The following is a 25,967-nucleotide window of genomic DNA, read 5'->3' on the forward strand; positions in this document are numbered from 1 at the left end:
GGGAAGTTTTCTAGAATTATTTCATTTAATAGGTTGTCCATTCCTTTGGTTTGATTCTCTATGCCTTCTTCTATCCCGATGACTCTCAAATTTGTTTTTTTATGACATCCCATATCTCTTGAATAGATTGCTCGTGGGATTTAAGCATCTTTTCTGTGTTGACTATATTCTTTTCAAGTTGATAAACTTTGTCTTCATTATCTGATGTTTTGACTTCTACTTGATCTGGTCTATTTGTAATATTCTCGTTTGAGTTTTTAATTTGGTTTATAGTTTCCTGCATTTCTAGGATTACTGTTTGATTTTTTTTTTAAGATCTCTATCTCCTGGTAAAGCTTGTTCTTTGTCATTTGAATTTGTTTGTTTAATTCATTTTCAAAATATACTTTTATTGCTTGGACTTGCTGTCTCATGTCTTTTCTAAGATTCCTTTCCATCTGAATTAGGTATGCCTTGAGTTCTTTCCCTATCCCTGTTTCTGATGCTTCTAGCTCCTCCTGTAGATTTAAGTTGTCCTGCATTGTTTGTACTCCTTTTTTCCCTTGTTTTTTCATGATGTTCACGCTACTTTCCAGCTCTATTTGATTGCTGTGTTTCTGCTCTCTTCTATAAATTTGCTTTGGTTTTTTGTATCTCTGTTGTCTCTCCTTTGTGTTGGTAGACTATGCTTGCTACAGTGGATTCCGCTGGGAAGGAATTCCGACGGCCGAGCTCCAGTGACGTCACCTCTCTGCTATGGCAGGCCCCAGGCTCCTTACTGGGGTGTCCGAATGGAGGGGTGGGACTGGACTGTCTCTGGTTGGTTTCAGCTCCCGGACGCCGCCGGGCTGACTCCAGCCGCCTAGTCGCACTGGCAGCCGGCGATCTCCAGCCGCCCAGTCACGTGGGCCTGGCCTCTAGTCCCCTGGTTTCTCCTGCTAGTCCTGGTTTCTCCTACTAGACCAGATTTCCCCTGAGTGATGCCTCTCGGCAGTTCAAACTGTACTCTGGGCCTGCCGTTTGTTGGGCTTGGAGGGTGGCTATTGAGACCCCCCCCACTCTATTGTTTTGATTTTTTTCCGCTTGCCCCTCCCCCGCGCTGGCAATACAGGTTTCATTTTCCCTGCTGATGGGAGGGGGAGTTGAAGGTCGGTTATCTCTGGGTGTCTCTAGTTTTCCCCACATCTTTATGCAGGCTTGCTCTGATAATCCCTCCCCCGGAGAGCCTAGGAGAGATTTTATGCGAATTCCCCGCTGTATGGGAGATGAGCTGAGTAACAAGTACCTGTTTTATTGTTGCAATCTGTCGGAGAGTGGCGGTGGTTACTTCAGCTCTCCAAGATGGTGGCCGCTGGTTTCCTTGGTGGAGTTTCCGTTGTGGGGGATAGAACTGTCCCACTTCCTTCCCCGTCTGAAATCCTGAACTCAGCCTGGGGCTCCGTGAGTGCTCAGGTGGGAGGATTCCACAGAATCTGCAGCAATCTCCTTGCTTGCTGGTCGCTTCTCGGCGGCTCCCCTCCGTCTATAGCTGTGGGACGGGCCGCGCGGATCAGTCAGCCCGGATCTCCGTTCGCACAGTTGGCTCGTGTATGAGACTCAATTACCGGACCTCGGTGCTGGAAATCCTTTTTCTGGGTTTCAGTGCACCCCCATTTTGCTGTAAGTTCCTAACAAGATAGTTTTTTGTCGTTCTAACTTGGGTGTGATGCACTCTATTCGCGGCCATCTTGGGAATCCGATCATAACTTCTTTGAAAGCCTTTTGTAGTCTTCTATATAGGCTTGCTGATCCTTAAAGTAACATAGCTCTGAAAATGTTATTTATTCTAAGGTAATTTTTATTGAAACTCTTAATTAGCAAATTTCAAACTATAGAAGCTATTATTCATTAACTTCCTAATGTTTTCTTTGCTTGCCCTGAAGTGAAACTTGCTTTTTTGGTTTATTTTTCATTGGGAAACATATTGCTGATATATAGACTCTATATAGTCATTCCTTTTTGTTGCTAGTTCACTTTGGTGTTTAATATTCTCTGCTATTGTTTTACTTCATAGTTTTTAGAAGGTATGCATTCTAGTCTAATGTAGTAGTTATATCAGGGACTTTTAACTGTTAATTAACATTTGGAAGCTCTGGGATCTTAAGTAATATAATTTTCAGTTTTCTCATCTGTGAAGTTGGAATAATAATAGATACCCCTTAGTATTATACTTGGGATCAAACAAGATAATATACATATATACACATACATACGTGTATGTGTGTAGACACTAAGCACAGATTAAGTGTAATAGTCTTTACCTTTTAAAATTTTCTCAGTGGTTTATTAGCTTTAGTTTGCATCTTAAAGAGAGGAAAAAAATCAAATAGTAATGTATATCTTGGTTGAGATATAGTCCCCAAGGCCTTATCCTTTTGATCTCCTTTATTGTCAACTATAGTCTGTCAGTTTAACTCAGGAAAGGCCCAGGAGAGAAACTAATTTCAAATAACTCTAAAATACAGACTATCCTTCCGATGTTTAGTTAGGGGAAGAAGCTTTAGGAGGTTTTTCTTTTCTTTGATCCCTACCAGCAGATACACACACACACACACACACACACACACACACAGAGCAGAAAGCAGGCTTTTCCCTATACCTTTTTATTATATATTATATTGCTATTGTTCAGTTATATTAAGGCTTTGATCTTACTGCCTTTAGTGGTAATCAATAATAGGTGCTAACATTAAACATGGAATAGTTAACTTGGTGAACCATGGGGTTCCCATGTCATTGGATTGTGAAAGAGATTAAGCTGCAACCTGTTTCCTAGCCTCTAAAGTGTGAAATCAGTTGGTGTTAATTCATGGTGACTATATATAGCCAGTTGAGTGTAAAATAAGTTTGGGGCATTAATTGTGTTATGTTTTGAGAATAACTTTTTAATGCTATAATTTGTGTATTTTAGGACTCCCAAGATCCTCCTGGAATTGTGTATTCTTTATACACTCATATTATACTCATATATAATATGAGTATCTTGTCCAGATACTCATATTTTTCATGAAATGTTTCTTCCCATTGTGTAGGCTACATTTTTTTGTCCAACTGCATGCAGAGGCACAAAGGTTATAAATTCTCAAGGAAAGCTAATATTTAATACTATAATTTTTCTGTATAATATTGCATGTAAAAAATAGCATTTGCAGTTGGTATTTGATGTACAAATGTCTTCTAAGACTCAGATTTGAAAGTATGTATTGTACTTTAAGGTTTCCATTACTCTAAGAACTGTGCTGTCAGTTCCACTGGTTGTTATTCCCATGTTCACATGTGCCTCTAGATGATTTCAGATGCTTGGGGAAGTTGCAGGGAAGAAGTATATAAATTATTCTCTTGGGGAATAGAAGAGAGGGAGATCCTTTCCTGACACCTGGTGAGGTTCTTTACCATATGGCTTTGAGGTGAGGCAAGGTGAATGAGGAAGTTTCAGAGACGATAGTGAATTATTATTGTCAGCACTTTTAAGTCTAGAAGGTTATTGGAAATTGATATGCTATGAAAGCTTTAAAGTTCTTTCATTTTTATTCTGGTTGGTTTTCTCATTTTACTGAAGCAATCTTTGAGCTCTCTTCAGTTGCTTTACGTTTACACAGATTCTAAGCGAATTGCAAATATTTACGAAATTAATACATTATTGTGATACAGAATGTACTATGTTAGACCATCAGACATTCTAGCATAGTAGTTAAGTGTGAGGACTTTTTGAAATCCTAACAAAAGATCACCCACTTAGAAGAAGCTGGGTGATCTTGAGTTATTTAAGCTTCCTAATTCTCATCTGTAAAATTGGGATAATACTAGTTACCTCATAATATTTAGTTGGAATCAAATGAGATAGTATATATATGGTATTTAGCACAGTCCCTGTGACATAGTAAGCATTCATTAAATATTAGCTGATTATTATTTTTTATTTTCCTTCTACTACTCTTATCGGTACTATTCTACTACTATTTGACTTCTGTTTGTAGGGCTTAAACCTTAATGAACCAAAAATATATATATATATATAACTGGACATGGTTCACAAGAACAGATTTTGAAAACTATGTTATTATTCTTTTAGGCATGGTTTAATAGTCCTTTCTTAACCAAACTAGAATCTCAAAATAGCTTTTCTAAATGAAAGTTAGGGATCTTTGTATTGATTTAAGATAGCTGTGCAAATGAATATAAAAATTGATTATTCTAAAATGTATTTGGTTAATGCAAATAAAACAGCCTTTCTGTGAACTCTTATGGATTATATTGAAATAAGACTTCAAAACAGTCATTGCTTTTTTTTTTTTTTTTAAAGGTGGAGGGGAGGGAATCTTTTTTGTAGATGGACACAACACAATGCCTTTATTTTTTATTTTTTATGTGGTGCTAAGAATCGAACCCGGGTCCCGCCTGTGCTAGGTGAGTACTCTACCACTGAGCCACAATCCCAGCCCCGAGAAATGATTTTCTTCTGGTGCTAAGAATAGTTGTGGTAGAGGTTTTGTCCAGTGTATGGAACATATTTTTGTGGGAATGAGATGGAAAAGTCATCCTGATCATTTACACTAATGGAGATGAGCATTAGTGTGGATAATATATTTGAATTTGATGTGCATTATGTGATTATTTTTGCAGCACAATTAACTTCCTGATTAAACTTTACTCAGCATATATCCTGATCATATACTGGGTAGAAAACTGAGTGATATAGCTATAATGGTGACAATATTACTGATTTAGATTAGATAGGTGATCTGGATTCAGGTCTCAGATTCCAGTCAAATAAGTATAAGTCTTAGATACACTCTCCAACCAGTTTTCTCATCTTTAAGATGAGGAGGTGATACAGCATGATTTTTGAAGGTTCTTAGTCATAATACTGTAAAATCTGAATGGAGGTAGGTTGGGAATGAGGAAATGTAGCAGTGACACGTTCTGGCCACCAGAGGGTGAAATCCAGTCAGTCATCTTGTGTTGTATTGTTGACCAGAGTTTGGCATTCTTGGAAATGAAGAGGACACATTGCTTCCCTGTCCATTTAGGCTAAGTCAACGCTACTTGCATTCAGTATCTTTTTTTTTTTTTTTTCCTTTTTCAACCTTCTGGATAGGACTGGGGCAAATAAAGGAAAAGAGAAGAGTAGTGGTTTCTAATGATCCCGGCTTCACTGACATCTGGTTTTGTTCTCTAAGATGGTGAATGACTATCAGATAACCTATGTGCAACTTCAGTGGGAAGTCCAGTAGTTTAGGTGACGATATTTAATTATTTGTAGCACTCTTGTCACGCATATAAACACATAAGCACTTCTCAACTATCATTATCCACCCTCTCTGAAATCCCAGGATGAAGACAAAATGTCTGAGAAATACAGTAGAATGAGACAGTATTTGTAGTTGTAAACTTAAATTTCAACTTTCTTTGCTATTTAATATCTTTGTAACCATGAAGAGTAAAACCTTGGATCCTTGGTATTCTTATCTGAAAAACTAGGATGTTGTGGCCTATACTATCCAGTAGTCTACAGATACTGCAAAAAAATTCTTTGATATTTATAAGGGGAAGTCTTTTTCTTGAATACAGAACTATAATAAAAAAATGGTTACTCCCCCCCACCCCCACTCTTTTTTGCAGTAATGGGGATTGAACCCAGGGCTGCTGTACCACTGAGCTACATCCCAGCCTTTTTTTTGTTGTTGTTGTTGTGAGACAATGTCTCATTAAGTTGCCTAGGCTGGCCTCAAACTTGTGATCTTCCTGCCTCAGTCTCCTGAGTCACTGGGATTACAAGCATGAACCACTGGGCCCTGCTAAAGAAGGATCTTTTAAACATAGTATATTATTTCTGTTTTGACAGAAACAGATATAGATGTTGTTAAGGCATAAATGTTAAAACATTAAAATTTATTAACAACAAGAAGAAAGACTGTTGCTATTCCATTGAATGATTTTTCTTACCCCACAAATATAAAGGTTCTCTACTTATAGGTTTAGGGTTGCAGTAGTTTAGTCAAGAGAAAGTTTTCTCTTGATATGTGGATGCTAATTCACGATAAGGGGGGTGGCTAGGGAAGAATAGAGTTTCTTTGAATTAGGCAGAGGAATGAAGGGAGGGGAGGGGATATGGTGCTAGGAAGGATAGTAGAATGAATTGGACGATATTGCCATATGTGCATATATGACTGCATGACTGGTGTGATTCTACATTATGTAAAACCAGAAGAATGAGAAGTTAAACTCCATTTATGTGTGATGTGCCAGACTTCATTCTACTGTCATATATAACTAATTAGAACAAATTAAAAAAAAAAAAAGAGTTGGTCAATACTAGGAACCAAGCTGACCTGATTGGGATATAGGAGATAAGGAAGCATTTAGAGGAGGTCTTAATTTGGGAATAAGTGAGCATAGAAAAAGAGAGAGTATGTGGGTACTAGGAGTTCATATCACAGTATCCATTTCTTCTAGCCACACCAATGGAAATAACTTTGATAGAGTCTAAGTTGTCTGAGAGCTCAGGATAGCATGGAAGGAAGAAAGAAAGGCATGGAGTCTAATACAGATGAGATGACTAGAAGAAGGCAAAGCAAAGGGACATAAGAATGTGCTTTGGAAAGTAGGCAAGGATTAGTACTTACACTGATATGTACTCAGGAAAGTAAAAGTGAACTAGATAGAAACAGGATTTTAGCATTATGTATAGAAGACAGATTTTTTTCCCCCTTTTTTGTACCAAGGATTGAACCCAGGAGCACTTTACCACTAAGCCACATCCTCAGCCCTTTTTAATATTTTATTAGAGACAGGGTCTCGCCAAGTTGCTTAAGCTGGCTTTGAAATTGGGGTCCTCCTGTCTCAGCCTCCTGAGCTGCTGGGATTACAGGTATACACCACCAGGCTGGGCCAGTTGATAGAATTTAATTGTCCTGTTTTTAATCACCATCCTTGGTGTTGGTAGACAGGACTCTATACATGTTTGAGGACAGTGATATATCACTGGCAAACTCGAGGTGGTTTGATGATTCTAATAGCATCACACTCCACTGGATACACATACTCACAGATCTGCTCACCAGTACTGTAGAGTTCATTCCCAGAAACGAACTGGCTAGTAAAAAATTTGGCAAACAAGCTAGCTTTTCAAGTACTGCTAGGAATGAAGCCCAGCTGTTCCCTTTGGGCTTTAAGCTGTTGGAATTCATTGTGTTAGCAGCTAGAAAGAATGAAACTGTAACATGTTTAGCCTAGTTCATGACAGCAAAGCAGAGGTGTTAGGGTTTCTGTTCTAGAGGTTTACACTGCAAGTAACTTAACCTGATTGTGTGTCTTAATATTACTGGGCTTCTGACCGCTGAAATATGGCTTGGATCGATGGTGGTTTGGAGAAAGTAGAAAGAGGGCTATCCATCATTTAGAGGCTCCATAGAAGCTGGCTGATAATGCTGCTTTCACCAAGCAGCCATCTGTCCATCCATCCATCAGTAGGATGAAATGAGATTTAGCGGAACAGGCAGCCGTAACTCTGAGACACTTTCTAACCAACAATTGCAGCCCTGGCCTGAGTCTCACCACAAAGCACAGCACTGGGGTTTGGCGGGATGTGGCAGCAAGCAGTCTCCTTCCCGTCACTGCCAGCCTAGAGTGTATTCAATATGAAGGCATTGGCCAGCCTTACTTCCCATACAAAAATTTGGCTAAACTTTTGATGATGAGTAGACAGTAACTCTCTTTCAACTCCAGACTGTTTAACAAGTTGAGCAGACCTTTTTTGATGTTAATATTTTTTTTTAACACTTGTAGATATTTCTGCTGGCAATTCCCTATTCATCATGGTAGTAAGGATGATGTTGAATTAAATTCAAAGATAATTCATTGATTTTATTTTATACAAGTTCTTTTTATTCTTAAATTAAAATTTCTGCCTATATTCATAGGTAGTAAAAATTGAATTTTCATCCTTATTTCTTTCTACATTAATGGTGCTAATGTGAAAGGAAAGAAAGTATGGATAGGAAAATGGGTAAAAGATTAAAAGCAAGAACCTAGGTGATCCCTAAAGTGGATTATCAAGCTGTGAATAGATGAATAATAACTATATCTTTATGGTTCCTCTACTTTTCCTATAACTGAACATTTTGAGAGACCCTGTTGGTCAAAATAGCACTTTGTACTCACGTTGACTATCCTGGTATCTTTCCTAGGCATGAACAGCTTCCTTGACTGTTTTCTTACAATGGTCACTTCAGACCTCAGCTCCTGCTCTTTGTTCTGAAGCCTTGGTTTTCACCTCAGATTGAGGGAGGGGTTAAGGGAGCCTAATGTACCGGAGATGCCTCGGAAATGAGAGCCTTGGATGAATTCCTGGGCCTATTGATCCACCGGCAGTTTATGCATCCTGACATTCATAATCTCAGTAGGCTGCTGATGTTCCTGATTAATGGGCCCAGGGGCTGTCCATCCGTCACTTCACATTAATTACTGAAGAGGTGTTTTTCCAGTGATTTACCTGACAGTGGGCTGTGATAAATACCTCTAAGCAGAGTGGGCAGTGATTAATCACAGGGCTATACCCCTCCCCCCACTTTTCCTTTCCCCTAACCACAGGCCAGCATTGGGACCTGACCAAAGAGTGCCCCCTCCCCATAAGCTATCTATCTCCATAATTGCTTGTGGATGCATATTTATTGGGGCATGAGACCTGGCAGATAGCATTTAAGAATTTGTGCCAAAGATGATGAAAAATAAATCTTTCCAGTAGGAAGAGTAACTAACATGTTTTTACATGGGGCAGATAAGTATATAAGAGCTGCCTTTATGTTACCTATAAAATTTTGGGAGGAATATTGTCTTCTTACTATGTCTGTACTTAGTGCTGTGGTAGTTATGTTGCAGGCTTTAAAAAGAGGAGACAGTACAACTTTTGTCTTTGATATTTGTAGTCTATTCAGGGAGAAAATGAACAAATAGAATGTAGACTATTTCAAGATATTGGTAAAATCTGAGGAGGACTGGAATAGAACTCTAGGGTTTCATTTTTTTTTGTGGCCTTAGAAGATGAAATTTAGTTAAATATTTAGCTATTTTATTGTTTTCCATGTGTCAGTTAATAATTTCAACTTCAGAAATTGGAAGATAAATTTAATGTAGCTGCAGATCTCAGCAAAAACCAATGCCATTTGCCTCAGTTTCTCAAAGTATGAACTTTCCAGAGATTTGTTGAATTAATTTTTGCATTAATTTGTTTCTCTGAGTATATATTTAGTAATTGTGTTCACAAGGATACAAGGAGCACATGAGGAATTATGTCTGTTTTCAAGAAACTTATAGAGTATGAGATAATATTCATAAATGCAACTTTTTTTTTTTTTTTAAGATGGGGTTGTATTTCTGTTTTTCCCAGGTTAATCCTGAATTACTGGACTCAATTGATCTTTTCTACATCAGCCTCCTGAGTAGCTGGGACCATAGGTGTGCATCATCATCATGCCTGGCTATAAATGCAACACTTAAACAACAGTATAAGGTAGTATCTAATGACATGAATACCACAGATAATGAATGTATCCGAATTCACAGAAGGATGAAAGCAGCGTACCTTCAAATGGTTATAGGAAAAAGCCAAATTTGATATGTCTTTTGAATGAATAGTAACTAGGGCTGTTTAAAATGAGATAATTCTAGGGGGATATTTCAGATGTTGAATGAAAGAGGCTGGGAGGCCATCCTGCCTAGAATGGAGAATTTTATTTGTGAGTAGCAGGAATCTGATTGAAACAGTACACTGACACCAAGTCATGGCGAATTTTAAATTCCTTATTTTATATCTTGTAGGTTCTGGTGAATCACTAAGGGGTGCAGGTGTGTGTATGCTGGAGTTTGACTAGAGAGCTTACGCATGCTAGGCAAGCATATTTCTGACTACTGTACCTTCACCCTGCCAGAGGGATTTTCTTAATGTCTCCTCTACCATCACCTTTATGTCTTCCTGCTGAACTTGCATCTTAAAGAGGGTATTTCTCCATGCGCTAGCTCTTCTCCCAAGTAGTTGTTTGTTGATACCATTGGTATGATTCAGTCTTTTTTTTAGGTAGGTGTCTTACTTTCCCTTGGAACTCACTTGAGACTTTTTCAGTGGTTCTTTAAGGGTAGAGGACTTTGGTTTGGTTGGTTTTGTTTCATTTCCCTTAATCAACTACAGTAGGTCTTTTCATTTTTCCTGAGGGCAGTAGCATTTACTGCCTTTTTTCCCTCACCACTTAAGACTTTTCCTATAGGAGAGGTGGGCAAGAAGAATCCAGGTAGGTCTTGGTATTTTTCCCAAAGGAGCTTCCATTCTCTTCCAAGTGTACCCTAGTCGTTTTTTTCAGCCTGTATTGAGGTCTTTGGAGAAGATTCCTATGGGTGAGTGAGAATCCTATTGTTTCTGTGGTTACCAAGGGTTTTATATTGTCATAGTAGCCCATGTTTGGCCTGTAGTAATTTTAAAATAATTTTAATTTTGATTAAAATTCTTTTGACTGACTTGTATGATATCCATTGTTTACTATAGGTAAGGAAGTGTCCTCATGTCCCATCTTTTCTTTGAGAAGTCTTGTCTTTCCTTAAATTTGAGGTAGTTGTTTGCCCTTAAAATTATAGGTATATTGCTGTGAAATGTGTAAAAATCACAAAATTTCCTGAACCCAGCAAGAAAGTAAGGGTTCAGGAAATTTTGTGATTTTGCACATTATCCACCCACCATTCATTCGTTTAGTAGTGCAGAAGATTAAATAGTTAAGTCATTTACTAATTTTACCAAAGTATTGATAAGAACTGATATAGGAGTATATAGAAGAATATATATAATCTTAAATAATTAATGTTATGGTTTGGATCTGGAATGTCCTCCATAGACTTAGGTGTTAATAGTTGGTGCCCAGTTGGTTCTTTGGGAGGTGGCTACTAACTGGAAGGTGTCGATCACTGGTGGTATATCCTTGAAGGGTCTATTTTTTCGCTTTCTTCCCTCCCCAGTTCCTGGCAGCTGTGAGATAAGCAGCACCTGCTCCACCTTGCATTCTTCACTGGGTAATGTTATACCTCACCAAAGGCCCAAAGTGACAGGACCAAGTAATCATGGTGTGAAATCACCAGCCAAAAATAAAATCTTTCCTAAGTTGATTTTCTCAGGAAATTTGTGAGAGAGAGACTAGAGATTAGTAAAGATGGGAAGTTGTAGGAAAGTAAAATAGGTAGAAGGAAGAGACCATGTGGTGGCTAATATGTAAAACAAACAAACAAAAACCCTGCAAAACAGACATGGAGAGTTTGAGAAGCTGAAAGATGCCCACTATGGCTAAATGGTATACAAGGACAGAAGTGACAGAAGGTAAGAGTGGAGAAAATTGACCAGAGCCAGGGTAAAACAAGTCTTGTAAACCATGTTAAGAGGTTGATTGTTATAAAAATATTGGGGAGTCGTTGAATGGTTTTTAGGGAGGGGGATAGCTAAGCAGGGAATTATTTTTAAATGGTCATTCTGGATGCAAGGTGAGGAGTGATGGAAAGGAAGCCAAGACAGAGAGATGGCCTATTACCACAATATAGGGGTTTGTATGTGTTGGTTTACCTGGAGCAGTGACATTAGGGATAGGGAGAATTAACCCAGGTTAAAGAGATATTTAGGTATGACGGTCAGTAGAACTTGTCCATTGATTGAATATGGAGGTCAAGGGAGAAGGAAGACTTGCAGTGTATTCAGTAAAAGTCTTGGTATGTTGCTTCAGTTTTCCTTTCTTCCTTGAGAGAGAGAGACTAGAATAAACATGTCCTTGGTTGACTTCACCATTCATGACCCATGGTTCAAAATTTATTGAGGTTTTGGGTGGAAGTAAGTCAGAAAAGGAAAAAAAAAAAACATTTAAATAATTTGTAAAGTCATTTGAATACAGGTCTTTTGCCTGATTATCTTTCAGTGTTGAGAAAAACAGAAGACAGTTTGGTTCTTTCAGTTTTGATGTTTAGCCACTTGGCTTGTAAACAAATAAAATCTGGAAAATGGCTTCCTTACCCTTTTTGAACAAAAATAGCATAAAATTGATCTTTTCAAATAGCTATTCCATTTAGATAGATACTTAACACATTTAATCACATAACTTCCTTGTTTTTCCTGGATGGTTTTATTCAGCATTTGGTGTGGTGAATATTACATAAATGTTTACAACCTGTGTTTGAGAGTTCTAGTCTTCCAAAACTCCAGTCACCTAAGATCATGACCACTGCCACTGACAGCTGTGACAAGTTTTATACAGAACACAGCTGTGGATGCCAGCAGTATTTTTATGGTGGGGGGGGGCAAAATACAATTTTCAGAAAACGAAATGTCAGTTATAAACAGCCCTCAGTGGTCAAGATGGGGAAATGTTTGGAACTTAAGAAGATGAACGATTTTCTCAATGATAGAGTTAGAAACAAATATGGTATTTTGTTTCAATATTAGTTAGGTGGTTATGAGTGAGAAAATTTAAGAGTTGCTTTGCTGAGGGTGTACTATAAGATAGAATTGTGAGTAGTTACTAGCATGGATGTTATATTAGAACTGTATGGGTATCAGTTGTGATTTTTGTACTTATTAACTATATGTGTGTCCTCCTCATCTGTAAAATGGTGGCAGTAATAATGTTCCTGAAGGAGTAATTTTGATGGTTAAATGAGATGATGTTCATGAGCACTTACCCTAGTGCTTCATTCACTGAATTCTTTGGTGCAACACAAATTTAAATGATATTGCCATGTTTTCTGAATCCACAAGATCTTTATACGCTCAGAAACAGTCGAAGTCTTAGTGCTTTTCAGCATTTCTCATAACTAGAATATGTCTATATATTACCCATCTATAAAAACATGTGGTGTTTTAAAAATACAGAGTATTATTTCTTTGGTGGCATAAAATTGTGATTTTCAAGAGTGAATCAGGCATTGATTAGGGAAATCCTTTAAATCTGGATCTGGTTTAGTTTTATTATTATCATTAGTGTGCACCTAAGGTCTCTTTCTGTAATTTTTTTTTAAACACCTGTCATATCTGCTTTAGTAGGAAAATAGTTAATGAGTTGAGTCAAAGAAATAACACAATAGAATTTTAAAATTTATTAAAGAATATCAGACCTTTAAAAAATGTACACACAGTCTAAAAAGGAGCAAAAATTTAATTGATACTGCTTTTGTTAAACACATTGCTTCGTACTCATTTGTTTACTGAATGTATGGTTACAGCCATTCATGTGTCAGGAAGGGGCCAACTATTGAGAATGTAAAAATCAGAAGATATTTTATTTGCTTTCAAGGAACTCAAGGGATAATTGGGAGTCAGGCCAATATTTTGTTATGTCAGCAGGGAACAGAGAAGACCTAACCTACATATACTCAAGGAATATTTGTTGAAAACCACTATACCCAAGTATTCTATAAGTAGTCAAAGATTGTTTGGGACTTCATCTCAGAAGGAACAGTCTTAAATATCTTCGGTAAATAGTCTTCAAATGGCAATGGAAAGTCTAGGGTTTTGATTCAGAATAGGATAGGCATGCTATAATCAGGTTTACCTAAGACTGGACCTCTGAATCTTGGCACAGTGGCACATGCCTGTATTTCCAGGCATGTACCACTGGACAGGCTGAGGTAGGAAGGTCGCAGGTCAGCAGTTTCCTCTGTCTCAAAGTAAGAAAGGGCTGGGGATATTGTTCAGTCGTAAGGCACCCCTGAATTCAACCTCCAGTACCCCCTGCCCCAAAGGGCTAAACCCCTGAAAACTTCTGATCAGCATTTGTTTACTCAGTGGTGTTTCTCTGGCTTTCCACTCGTGGCTCAGTCATGTCTCTTAGAACAGCTTTTAAAGACGTGAAAGGGGAGAAATTAGGACTTCTGATCACCTAGGTTGCTGAAGTCCGGCTGCAGCAAAATAACTTGGGGGGGGGGGATGAACAACTTGTGTACATTGATACAGCAGGAGTGGGAGCCATTTATTGTAGGACAGGGGGTGTATATATACATTACACACAGCTTATCTTAATTAACATAAACTAGATACAGCAGTCAACCAACAGGGAATCTCCACACTTAATGGCTCGCTGGCGTTACTTCACAAACCACTCCCTCTTGCAAAATGCCAGGCGCCATCTTGACTTGTTTACACACCGTAACACTAGGTATCAACTAGTTGATGTAGTTACTCCTCATTCTTGTTTTTCCAGAGAATTGCCAAAGGTATTAAAGTAAAGGGTACTCAACAAACTGTTATTTACACATTGTCATAATGCATTTATGAACACAAACATGGGCATCAAATTGTCAGTATTAGAATCGAGATAATCCTCTGCCACACTTAAGCTCTGGACATGTTGTTTAATATCCTCTGGTAACTCTGTTTCCTCAATTGTAGAATTAGAATAGTAATAATACCACTTCATAGAGTTTTGGGGAGGATAAAATGATACTGTTTTGAATGCAACCAAGATCATCAAGTGAGCAAATAAAATCTGGTTAAGTGGCAAAAATAGGTATCATAAAGTTAATATGTTAAAGTTCACATAATTTGCTGAAATAAGAAATCCTCAGATTCTCACATAGAAGCCTTTTATTTTGTATAATTTGAACATACTGGAATTTGCATTGCCCATTAGATTGAGAAAAGTAGATTGCTACTTGGCCTTTTGGTTAAGATAAAATATAGATTGAGAAAAAATAGAAATGCTTAGAGTAACAAGAAATCACAGGTGGTAAAGAGAAAAAATGATAAAAATTAGGTATTATTCTAAAAAATAGTAATATTTTTACTATTTTTTACTAATATTTTACTAATATTTTTACTATTTTTACTGGTCAAGGTGGAGCACACCTATAATCCTAGCTATTTGGGAGGCTGGGGCAGAAGGATCCTGAGTTTGAGGGCAGTTTGGGTAACAGTAAGACAGCCCCCTGCCCAATCTCAAAAAGTGAAAAAAGGAAAAATACAAAATCCATAATGGTATCTAGTATAAGGGGTAAGGGCAGCTTTTTGCAGCGAATAATGCCTGGAGCGTTACTTTATAAGTGGACGGGTTTGGCAGTTTGCATAGAGCTGTTGACTTTTCGTTTTGCTTTCTATTTATTAATCTACTTCTTGCATGCCTTTGAGAAAAGTCTGTGAAAGGATTTTAAGAGTATCTATCTCACTTATTTCTCCTCAGTCCAGGTATGTTAAAGAGAAGGCCTAGAGTAATTTCTTCTACTACAGACTTAACATTACAGATTATTGTCTTATTCTGTTAATTTAAATTGTAGTACATGTTTTGTATAATCTGGTTTGAAGAGAAGTAAGAATTATTTTGTGTCTTCAAGTGTGAAAGTGTAAGTACATTTATGAAAGAATGCATTAAGAAAACTACAGCATAGTCGGTTATGGTTCATTAGCAGATTTTATAGATTTTAAAATACGAAGGCATTTCTCTGTTGTCCAACAATAATTTTTTATATTTATATATATAACACACAAGTGTTTCTTTGTTATGTTTTGGTTGTGTGCCCCCCCCCACCTCCAGTACTGGGAATAGAATCCTTGGGTACACTGCCACTGAGCTATTCCTAGCCTCTTTTTTTTTGTTGTTGTTGTTAGATATACATGACAGTAGAGTGTATTTTGACATATCATACTTAGTATCCATATCTGGCCTCACATTTGCTGTCTTCCTCCCTTAATTTCCCAAGTAGCTGGGATTACAGGCATGTGCTACTACAATCAGCTTGGAAGGAGATTACTTGCAAATACTATGTAACTGGGAGTGGAATACCTTGAGAGTGTAGAAGCACTGAATGTATACCTAATTTTATTATTGTGCTAAAGAATAATTCTGATCAGTTGATAAAATCTGATTTTTTTACTCATGTGTAACTTTCCCTTGTATTTACAACTAGAATTCCATATCATTTGAAATAGAGAATAACTTCTGTGTCTATTGTATAAGTTTTTCACTTGAAGATGCTATTGGTAGTATTTTTTAAACTCTGTAAGTGAAATCATTTTAATGAATTGATTTTAAATTTTAAGAATTTTAAATTTAAAAAATGAAATAAAGTAAATAAGAAATAAAGAGTAATGCATATATTGAGGGTAAGTATTTATTTCATGGACCACATCAAACTGAAAACCTTTTGCTCAGCAGAGGAAACAGTTATCAGAGTGAAAACACAACCTGCAGAATGGGAGAATATATTTGTAAACCATTTATCAGATAAGGGGTTAATATCCTGAATATGTAGGAACTCCTACAACTTAATAATGACAAACAGCTCAATTAAAATATGGGCAATGGATTTGAATAAACATTTCTCCACAGAAAATACTCAGATGACCAACAATTACATGAAAAGATGCTCAGCATCACTAATCATTCAAGGAAATGTAGATCAAAACCCCAGTGAGATATCATTTTACACCTGTTAGGATAACCACTATTAAACAAACAAAAAACCCAGAAAATAAGAAAAGTTAGGAAAGATGTGGAAAACTGGAACCCTTGCATTGTTGGTGGGATTGTAAAATGGTGCAGCTATTATGAACAGTGTAGAAATCATTCAAAATATTAAAAACAGTAGTATATGATTCAGTGATCCCACTTTTGAGTAAGTTTCACAAAAGGATTGAAAACAGCATCTGGAAGAGATGTCTGCAGCCCCATATTCATTGAAGCATTAGTCACAGTAACCAAAATTTGGAAGGAACCTAAATGTCCATCACCTAAGAATGGATAAAATAAAGAATGCATAGTGGAATATTATTCAGCTTTAAAAAAGAAGGAATTACTATTAGGCTACATCATGGTTGAACCTTGAGGACATTAATATGTTAAGTGAAGTAAGACAATCACAAAAAAAAGAAATGCTACCTGATTCTACTGATATGACATAGCTAAAGAAGTCAAACTTATAAAACAAAGCAGAGTGGTGGTTGCTAAGGCCTACAGGAAGGTAGAAGCAAGGGGTGGCTGGTCAGTGAGTATAGAGTTGCAAGATGAAAAAGTTCTAGGCTGGGTGTGTTGGTGCATGCCTGTAATCCCAGAGCCTACAGAGGCCGAGGCAGGAGGATTGCAAGTTCAAAGACAGACTCAGCAACTTAGTGAAGCCCTGTCTCAAAATTAAAAAGTAAAAAAGGGGATGTGGCTCATTGGTTAAGTGACCCTGGGTTCAATCCCCAGTACCAAAAATAAAAAAGAAAAAGTTCTAGAGATACATTGTACAACAGAGTGCACATAGTTAAAAGTACTGTACTATATGGTTAAAAAATCAAGAGAAATTTTATTATGTATTTTTAACCATGGTTTTGAAAATATAAAAATAATTAGAAGTGTATATGACAAAATGTTATCATTGTTCTTATCTCTGAAAGGTGAGATCACACATTTAAAAAATTTTTAGATTTATTGTGTAAACCTTTTATACTGAAAAAAAATACAAAAACATCCTTACTTTTTATTAGCTTTATACTGCTTTAATTTTTTTTTCTTAAAAATTTCCTCTTTTTGTAGACCTTTGATATGGGTTTTGTATAGAGAAACCCTATTTTTTCTATTAGGGGATCTTATTTCTTAAGTAATAAATAGCCCATAGTGATGAAGAAAAAGAACTTGGTGGGTTGGGGCTGGGGCTCAGCAGTAGTGCTCTTGCCTGGCGGGAGGCACTGGGTTTGATTCTCAGCATCGCATGTAAATAAAAGTCTATCAACATCTAAAAATATATTTTAAAAAACTTGGTAATGTAGTTCAGTTAGCAGAACACTAAGCACTGTATAAATGTTTACCAACATTAACTGCTACATTCGCAAGGGTGCCTAGTACTCCGAAGGCATATATTGCTACTAAAGAAGTATATGTGCCTTACTGATTAAATTCAGATGACTAAAGAACTATTTTGCAGAGGCTTTAATCCTGAACTTTTCTAAATCAAAAATAAATTTTAAATGGATTTTGAATATGTGGGCTTTATCGATGTACAAATAATGAAGCTAAAAGTGCTTTTAATGGCCCTCTGGGGAGTAATTGAATGGTACAGAATATCATATTTATGTAATATGCCCCTCATGTTTCTAAAAAATGATGAAGCAGATATTGTTAGAATTTCTAATCTCATAGTTGGTAACTTTATGTTCTAGGATTAAAAACCTGTTTATGCCTTTCTTATAATTAACCTCCCATCCCCCATTTGCATCACCAGTTTCTTCCTCCCCATTGGATCATTTTTCCTTACCTCATACTTGTTTCCTAGCCCTTTCCAGTGAGATGTTTATCTCCCTAACTCCACTGAAGCTATTCCAATGTTACTAACAACTTCTATCCTGCCAAATCCAATAGAGATTTTTCTGTTCTTCCTACTTGACCTTTTACCAACCTTTAAAGTAGTTGTTACTGTTGCCTTTTAAAAAGTATTTTTTGGGATCTTACATGCTTCTGTTTACTTTCTCTGTGTGTGTTTATTCAGTCTTCTTTGATGGTAGTACCTCCTCTTCCTCTTCACTTCTAGGTGTTGGAGTCCCTCTCAACCCTAAGCACCAGTGGCTCTTTTTGTCTCCAATGCTTACACCTCCCATCAGCTCTTCAGAATTATATGCTAATTGCTTCCTTAACAACTGTACCAGAATGTCCAGTAGGCAAATTTAACATGTCCAAATCAAAACCCTTGGTTCCTCTTTTTTTCTTTCCTTGTTCAGTCTTCCCCCATTTTAATAAAATTTAATAAATATTATAATAAAATATAATAAATATTATCACCCAAATTAATCATACCAAAAATCTCAGAGTGATTCGTTTCTTCTCTTCATACCCACAGTGAATTCACCAAGTTTTATTTGTTTTGGTTTTAGAATCTTCATTAATTTGACTACTACTTATAACTTCCTATGTGTCTATCCTAAATATGGTACAATAACTTCTTAACATTTCCCTTATCCCCCTGTAACTTACTTGTTATTAGAATGATCTTCAGTTAGATCATGTCAGTTCTCTTGCTGAAACCTTTGAGTAATTTCCCAACACATTGATAATAAAATCCAAGGCTCTTGCCTACAAAATCCTACTTTTTAAAAAAATTTCTTCTTCTTAAGTATATATGACATTGCAAGTATTTTGACATATTATACATACATGGAGTAAAACTTACTCTAACTAGGATCCTATTGTGGTTGTATACAATGTGATTTTTTACCAGTCATGTATTCATATATGAACACAAGAAAGTTATGTCCCATTCATTCTACTGTCTTTCTTATTCTCATCCCCTCTCCTTTCCCTTCATTCCTCTTTGTCTAATGCAATGAACTTCTATACTTCTGTTCCCCACCCCTTTATTGTGTATTAGCATATTGTGTACTGCATATCAGAGAGAATATTCTGCCTTTGTTTTTTTGGGATTGGCTTATTTCATTTAGCATGATAGCCTCCAGTTCCGTCCATTTACTGACAAATGCCATAATTTCGTTCTTTATGGCTGAGTGATATTCCATTTTGTATATATACCACATTTTCTTTATTTATGTGTTGAGGGACACCTAGGTTGGTTCCATAGTTTAGCTATTAGAGTTGAGGTGCTATAAACATTGATGTGGCCGCATCACTGTAGTATGCTGATTTTAAGTCCTTTGGGTATATACCAAGGAGTGGCATAACTGGGTCAAATGGTGGTTCCTTTCCAAGTTTAGGAATGTTTGTACTTCTTTCCAGAGCGATTGTATCAATTTGCAGTCCCATCAGCAATTTATGAGTGTACCTTTCTCCCCGCACCCTCACCAACATTTATTTGTATTCTTGATAATTGCCATTCTCAGTGGAGTGAGATGAAATCTCACTGTAGTTTTAATTTCCATTTCTCTAATTGTTAGAGATGTTGAACATTTTTTCATATATTTGTTAACTATTTGTATTTCTTCGGTAAAGTGTCTGTTCAGTTCCTTTGCCCATTTATTGATTGGGTTATTTGTTTTTTTGATGTCAAGGTTTTGAGTTCTTTATATATCCTGGAGATGACTTTCTATCTGAGGTGCAGGGAGGGAAGAACAGTGGAATTTTTTTTTTTTTTTTTAGGATATGGCTATAATTTAAAAGCATTTAATTATCTTAGTGTAGAATGCAGAAGTCTTTTGGTTTGCTTTTGTTATACAATATGTTTTACATTTAATTGTAAATATATTGAATTTCCTTTAAGACACTTTAATTTCCTTACAAGTGGGCATTTATACTGATGACCCAGGCATCTCTTAATTTTGCTGGTTTGTAATTAGACCAATGAGGATAAAGAATGCTCTTGAGGCCTGGGGTTGTGGCTCAGGGGTAGAGTGTTTGCCTACCATGTCCAAGGTCCTGGGTTTGATCCTCAGCACCACATAAAAATAAATAAAATAAAGGTATTGTGTCTAACTACAACTAAAAAATAAATATTTTTTTAAAAAGAATGTTCTTGATAGTATAGTAAAACAAAAACAAAACCTATTTATTTATTTATCTGTTGTTTTTGGTACTGGGACTTGAACCAAGGGAAACTTGACACTGAGCTACATCCCCAGCCCTTTTTTTTTTTTTAATTTTGAGACAAGGTCTCATTAAGTTAGGGCCTCACTAAATTGATGAGGCTGGCCTTGAGTTTGAAAAGTTGCTGGGATTACAAGGGTGTGCCTAGCATGGAAGTTGCTTTCTTTTACTAAATCTAAGGCACTCCACTATTTCAGATAATAAGCTCAAAACCCTCACTTTCAGGGGGAGAAAAAGTTACATTGGAAAAAAATGCTCCTAAATTTGTTGAGGACAACTTTTATCTCATGGGAGTGTTGTCGAATTGGTCTTTTGGATTTATGAAGCATTAAAGACTTTTTTGAGACCTTTTAAAAATCATTATGAATTTAGGGAACATTAAAGTGTTTAGAGATAAGCTTGTCTATCTATATGTATGCTCATGCTTTGGTTGATTTTCTGATTTGGTATATTCCCATGTTGTTGAGGCCGACAAGAAGAGGAAAAGCAGATTGTGTTTGTTCCTGTGGCATCAGGGATACAGCAAGATCTTAGTGTTATAATATTAGAAATGTAACGTGGGCCACAAATGTGAACCACATATGTAATTTTAAATTTTCTAGAAACCATTTTTAAAAGTACATAAGTAAACAGATGAAGTTAAAATTTTAATGTTTTATTTGACCTAGTATATCCAGAATTGTATCATTTCAATATATAAAAATGAGATTTTTAAATCCCCCCCCCCCCGTTTTTTTTTTTTTTTTTTTTTTTTGTACCAAGTCTTTAAAATCCAGGTATGCTTCATGTGCACAGCACATCTCAGTTCAGGCCATCTACATTTCCAGTGCTCAGTAGCTGCTTGTGGATAGTATATTCAACAGTGTAGTCCTAGATCATTCTTAGACCGAGAAGTCGAGATTGCTCAGCATTCTGAAATATTTTAGGGTAATTTCCATCATCAGGTATTGTGTGCTGCTGGTTTTATTATGCTGTCAGGTACATTAAAAAGTTTCCCTCCTTTCTCCACTCATCATTTCTCTACTTAACAGTAATTTTACCCAATAAAGATCTGTTTATCAGTGTTCATTGCTTTTGCTTTCTCTTGTATCAGTTTACTGTAATGTCCTAGTTTACCAAAATAAATTGTCTATAAATTTTAGTGATTTTTGTTTTTAATTGCAAAATTAGTCCATGTTAGTTGTAAAAAAAATTAAACAATACTGTGATAAAGGTAGTATAAAAAAATAGTAATCCTTGGGCTGGCGCTATATCTCAGTGGCAGAGCACTTGCCTAGCATGTGAGGCACTTGGTTTGATCCTTAGCATAAAAATAAACAAATAAAGGCATGCTGTCCATTTACAACTACAAAAAATTTTTTAAAAATAGTAACTCTTTAAAATTATTTTTTCCTCATTCATTTATTGCTCTCCAAGTTATAACCTCTGTTAGCAGTTGAAATAATCTTTTTCTCCTTAGGAATGTACATTTATGAGAGACTCTTGCCAGCTGAGAAAATTGGTACTTGGAAAACATTTCTTAAAAACTGGCCTATTTAAAAGTGGAGACTAATGTTTTTTGATCATTAGCTTTAGAAAAAAAATTTATTAGAGATGACCTTCAGAAATGGAAACATTTATTTTACCATATAGTTCACAAAATGTAGGTTGTAGTTGTAGCTGTGCTGATTCTCAGAATTAATAAAGAATGGGGCCTGGGGGTTGTGGCTCAGTGGGTACAGTGTGTGCTTAGCATTTGTGAAGCTCTGGATTTAATCCCCTGGGTGAATAAAAGAATGATATGATATTTTCTGGGCATATTTTTCCAATAAAATTGGTGATAGTCTGATAGCATACTTTATTTTGTCTTCAGTTTTCCTAGCATTTATCATATGGACCAAGCTAGTGCATCAGTTTTTTCAAAAGTGTTAAAGGATTTACCAGTTTCTCAAGAGATTTTCTTAATCCCTTATTATTTCCTTTTTTTCTTGATTCCTGTTGTAGCTTATTCTTGTTGAATTTCCCCTTTTAGCTGTGAGATGAGTATCTTTTTCAGTATTTTCATAGTCTTCATGAAATTTCACATTCTTTTCAGGATTGAATTTTCATGTTACAATTGGTTGCATTGAATTTACTTTGTATTATTACATGTTTACAACATTGAGCTATTATTGGAAGAAGGATGGATAAAGCTAGGATATATAAGCAAGTAGATGTTAGTGTCCAGTAATGGATTTTACAAGCAGCCAGTACACGTTGTAATATTTTAAGGACTTTTGACTTCCTTGGAAACTTAAAACTTATGGAATTCAGTTGCCTACTGAATAGCTAACTTCTATAGAGACTTTACCATGCCTGACAAATTTTTATACATGTACAATCTTATTTAATCTGCTTGAAATACGTTTTTTTATTCTCATTTTATGTTTTGAGTAAACTTGAGGCTTAGTAACTTACACCCCACCTGATTACTTTTCTTTCTTAAATTGGAGCATTATAGTTGTGCGTAATGGTAGGATTTGTTTTTATGTATTAGTATGTGCATACAATATAACAATACAGTTTGGCCAGTATTACTCCACAGCACTTCTTAGCCCCAGCCCCTTTCCTCTGTTCTACTGATGATACTGGTGTTGAGTCAGGTTGGAATCCCATTTCAAGATTGAACACCCAAGAAACGATGAGGCAAGAGCAAAAGTTTTATTTAAAGGATAGAACACACAGAGAGAGACTCCTGCAGAAGAGGGGACCCTAGGTGTTGCCTGAGAGAGTGGAGATGTCCTGCCCCTTTTATATATTTTTGATTTCCTTTGTTCTCTCTCCACCCATCCTGCCTATTTGACCCAAAAGATAAGAGTGACCTAAGAGCAGGAATGAAGCCACCCACAGGTACAGGCAGGAAGGGAGCCAACCAGAGGCTACTCGTTAACAACCCCTTGCAGGGAGAAACTGTTCTCTGGAGACATGTAACCTTGGCAGTGGATTGGAGGAGGGGAAGAGTTCTGAAGGTATTAGTACTTTATTTCCTCTTGGATCAGCACTCATCTTCCTGACCCAATCATTCATTACCTACACTGACTGTCCTTTTGCCCCAGCCTCACAGATCTCCCTTTGCTTTTTATGAGATCTCCACTTTACCTTTCTTTTCCTTTTTCCTCTCTAGCTTCCACATAGAGATAAAACATATGATCATTGACCTTCTGAATTTGGCTTTTTCACTTAACATAATGGTCTCAAGTTCCATCCATTTTCCTGCAAATGACATAATTTCATTTTTTTTATGACTGAGTAAAAGTCCATTGTGCCACACATATAACTATTTTGACCAAGGTAAAGATTAGTCATTTGTGGATCATGAATTTATTTATTTATATATTAGCAGTGCTGTCCATCAGACCTAGGGTCTTGCTCATGCCAGGCACCTATCACTGAGCCACACCCCACATGCAGGTACTTCAGTGTAAGAAAAAATGGATTGGAATTGTAATTTCTTTTTTTCACTTGTGTTGGCTATCCATTCATTGTGTGGGTGTGTCATCATAAAAACATTCCTATTTAGATTGTTTATGATTTGGGATTATATTTTACTTTTACTAATGGCTAATGGTTGCTGTTTTTAGTAATGAACAAGCTTGAATTTTACTCCTAGTAAATAGGAGTAAAGGCCTTGGGCCTAGAAGAGATGAGGAGTTAAGTTACTGAGAAAAGCCCCTAAAGCCTTAACTCTCAGCTTACTCAAAGAGTAGGCTAGGAAAAAAAAATTATTTTTTTCAGTGTCACAGAAAGAAAATAAATAAGTTTTTAATCTGAGCTCTGAGTGAAGGGGAAAAGTTTTCTCTGGGAATTTATAACTACTGCTTTACCTCCATGTGGGTTTATTTTTTTACATGTATGGTCCAGAACTTTCCAAACTGAAAATTTAACATTATTGCAGAACCATTCTAGAAGGACATAAATAGTCTGGCTGAATGGAATTCTGTAAAGTCCCACTAAAGTTCAGCTCACTACCCCAAATTACAAAAAGCAAAAAGACAGTGCATTAGGCAAAACAGAGTAAACAGAATTAAATCCTCAAAAATTTCAAAAAATACGTGTTAAATTATAATAAAAATTTAGTGCAATTTATAAATTAAAATTAAATGCCACAATTATAATTTTTGACCATAGTGTAAAACTATTAAAAATAATTAAAGATAGATGAAAAAAGAAATTGTTTAAAAAAGAATAACAACCACAATAACAAAACTTCAAAAAAAAATATGACCAGGGAGATCAGAGACATGGTGTGAGATAGGCAGAACTTTTGTAATAGAAACCATAGCCAGCCAGGCACAGTGGTGCACATCTGTAATCCCAGTGACTCAGAAGGCTGAGACAGGAGTATTACAAGTTCCAGGCCAGCCTCAGCAACTTAGCAAGATGCTATCTCAAATAAAGGGACTTAGGGTGTAGCTCAGTGGCAGAGTGCCCCTGAGTTTGGTCCCCAATATCACAGATTATGGCTATTAAAATTTAAAAAACTAATTGTGTAGTTAAGATGTAGAATAGGCACATGTGAGAAGATGACTGATGGCAGGGAAGATAGATCTGAATTTATTGCCCTGATTGAATAAAATCAGTAAAAGTCTCTGAACTCAAATACTCAAATCAGACTATACAATTTTGCTAGGATTGAGGAAAAATAAAAACTTGCTCAATCTCTAAGAAAGCAGAAAAAGAAGAATGCTATAAGGAAGCAGGGTAAATAGAAAGGAGACACAGAATTTAAAGCTAAAAGCACTTTCTGATGCTTGTATAATCACAATATCTATAAATGGATACTAAATTTGATAATTAAAAGACAAAGAGATAGACAAATTGGGTAAAAAAAAAATACACAGTTCAGTAGTATGCTGTTTGTGAGAAAGCCACCTAAAACATGAAACAGTGAGTTTGAAAATGAAAGGATAAGCAAAGATACATAACCAAATGAAAGTTTATGAAGGTGTATAATGTTTATACAAAATAGATTTTGACCCTGTCCCCCAAAAATCACAATGGAAGGAGTCATTACATAATTTAGATAAATGTAGCAGTTTACCAAAAAGTTAGGTCAATTCTCAGTAAAAGTAGCTGATAACATAACTTTTAGAAATCACATAAAAGTATGGCAAAATTAGGAGGAGAGGTCAAATCCACAAACAGTAGATAGTTAATTAAGGATATGATTTGAATAATACTTTTTTTTTTTTTGTGGTGCTAAAGATGGAACCCCAGGGACTTGTGCATGCTAGCTAGGCAAATGTTCTGCCACACTGTTAAACCCCTACACAGTACTTTAGCTCATTTATATGATTTTTTTTTAAGACAAAGATGAGATATTGACCAAAATTAACCATTTACTAGACCATGAAAACAAAAGTCAACAAATTTTAAAGATCTGGTCTCATTTAGACTACAGTGTAATCAACT

General features: G+C 36.2%; 1 protein-coding gene across 6 annotated transcripts in view; it reads left to right on the plus strand.

Annotated features, from left to right (window-relative positions):
• Nucleotides 1-25,967, plus strand: part of R3hcc1l (R3H domain and coiled-coil containing 1 like) — a 91,525-nt gene that overhangs the window by 24,466 nt on the left and 41,092 nt on the right. For 3 of the 6 annotated variants that reach the window (XM_026394836.2, XM_026394843.2, XM_026394837.2), the window contains exon 2: nt 9,407-9,529. The exons of the other annotated variants lie outside the window; for them this stretch is intronic. The gene's annotated coding sequence lies outside the window, so the exon portion shown is untranslated. The remainder of the gene's footprint in view (nt 1-9,406; nt 9,530-25,967) is intronic. 6 annotated transcript variants of the gene reach the window in all.

The sequence above is a fragment of the Urocitellus parryii genome, chromosome 5, assembly GCF_045843805.1.
Source record: "Urocitellus parryii isolate mUroPar1 chromosome 5, mUroPar1.hap1, whole genome shotgun sequence".
Classification (NCBI taxonomy): Eukaryota; Metazoa; Chordata; class Mammalia; order Rodentia; family Sciuridae; genus Urocitellus; species Urocitellus parryii.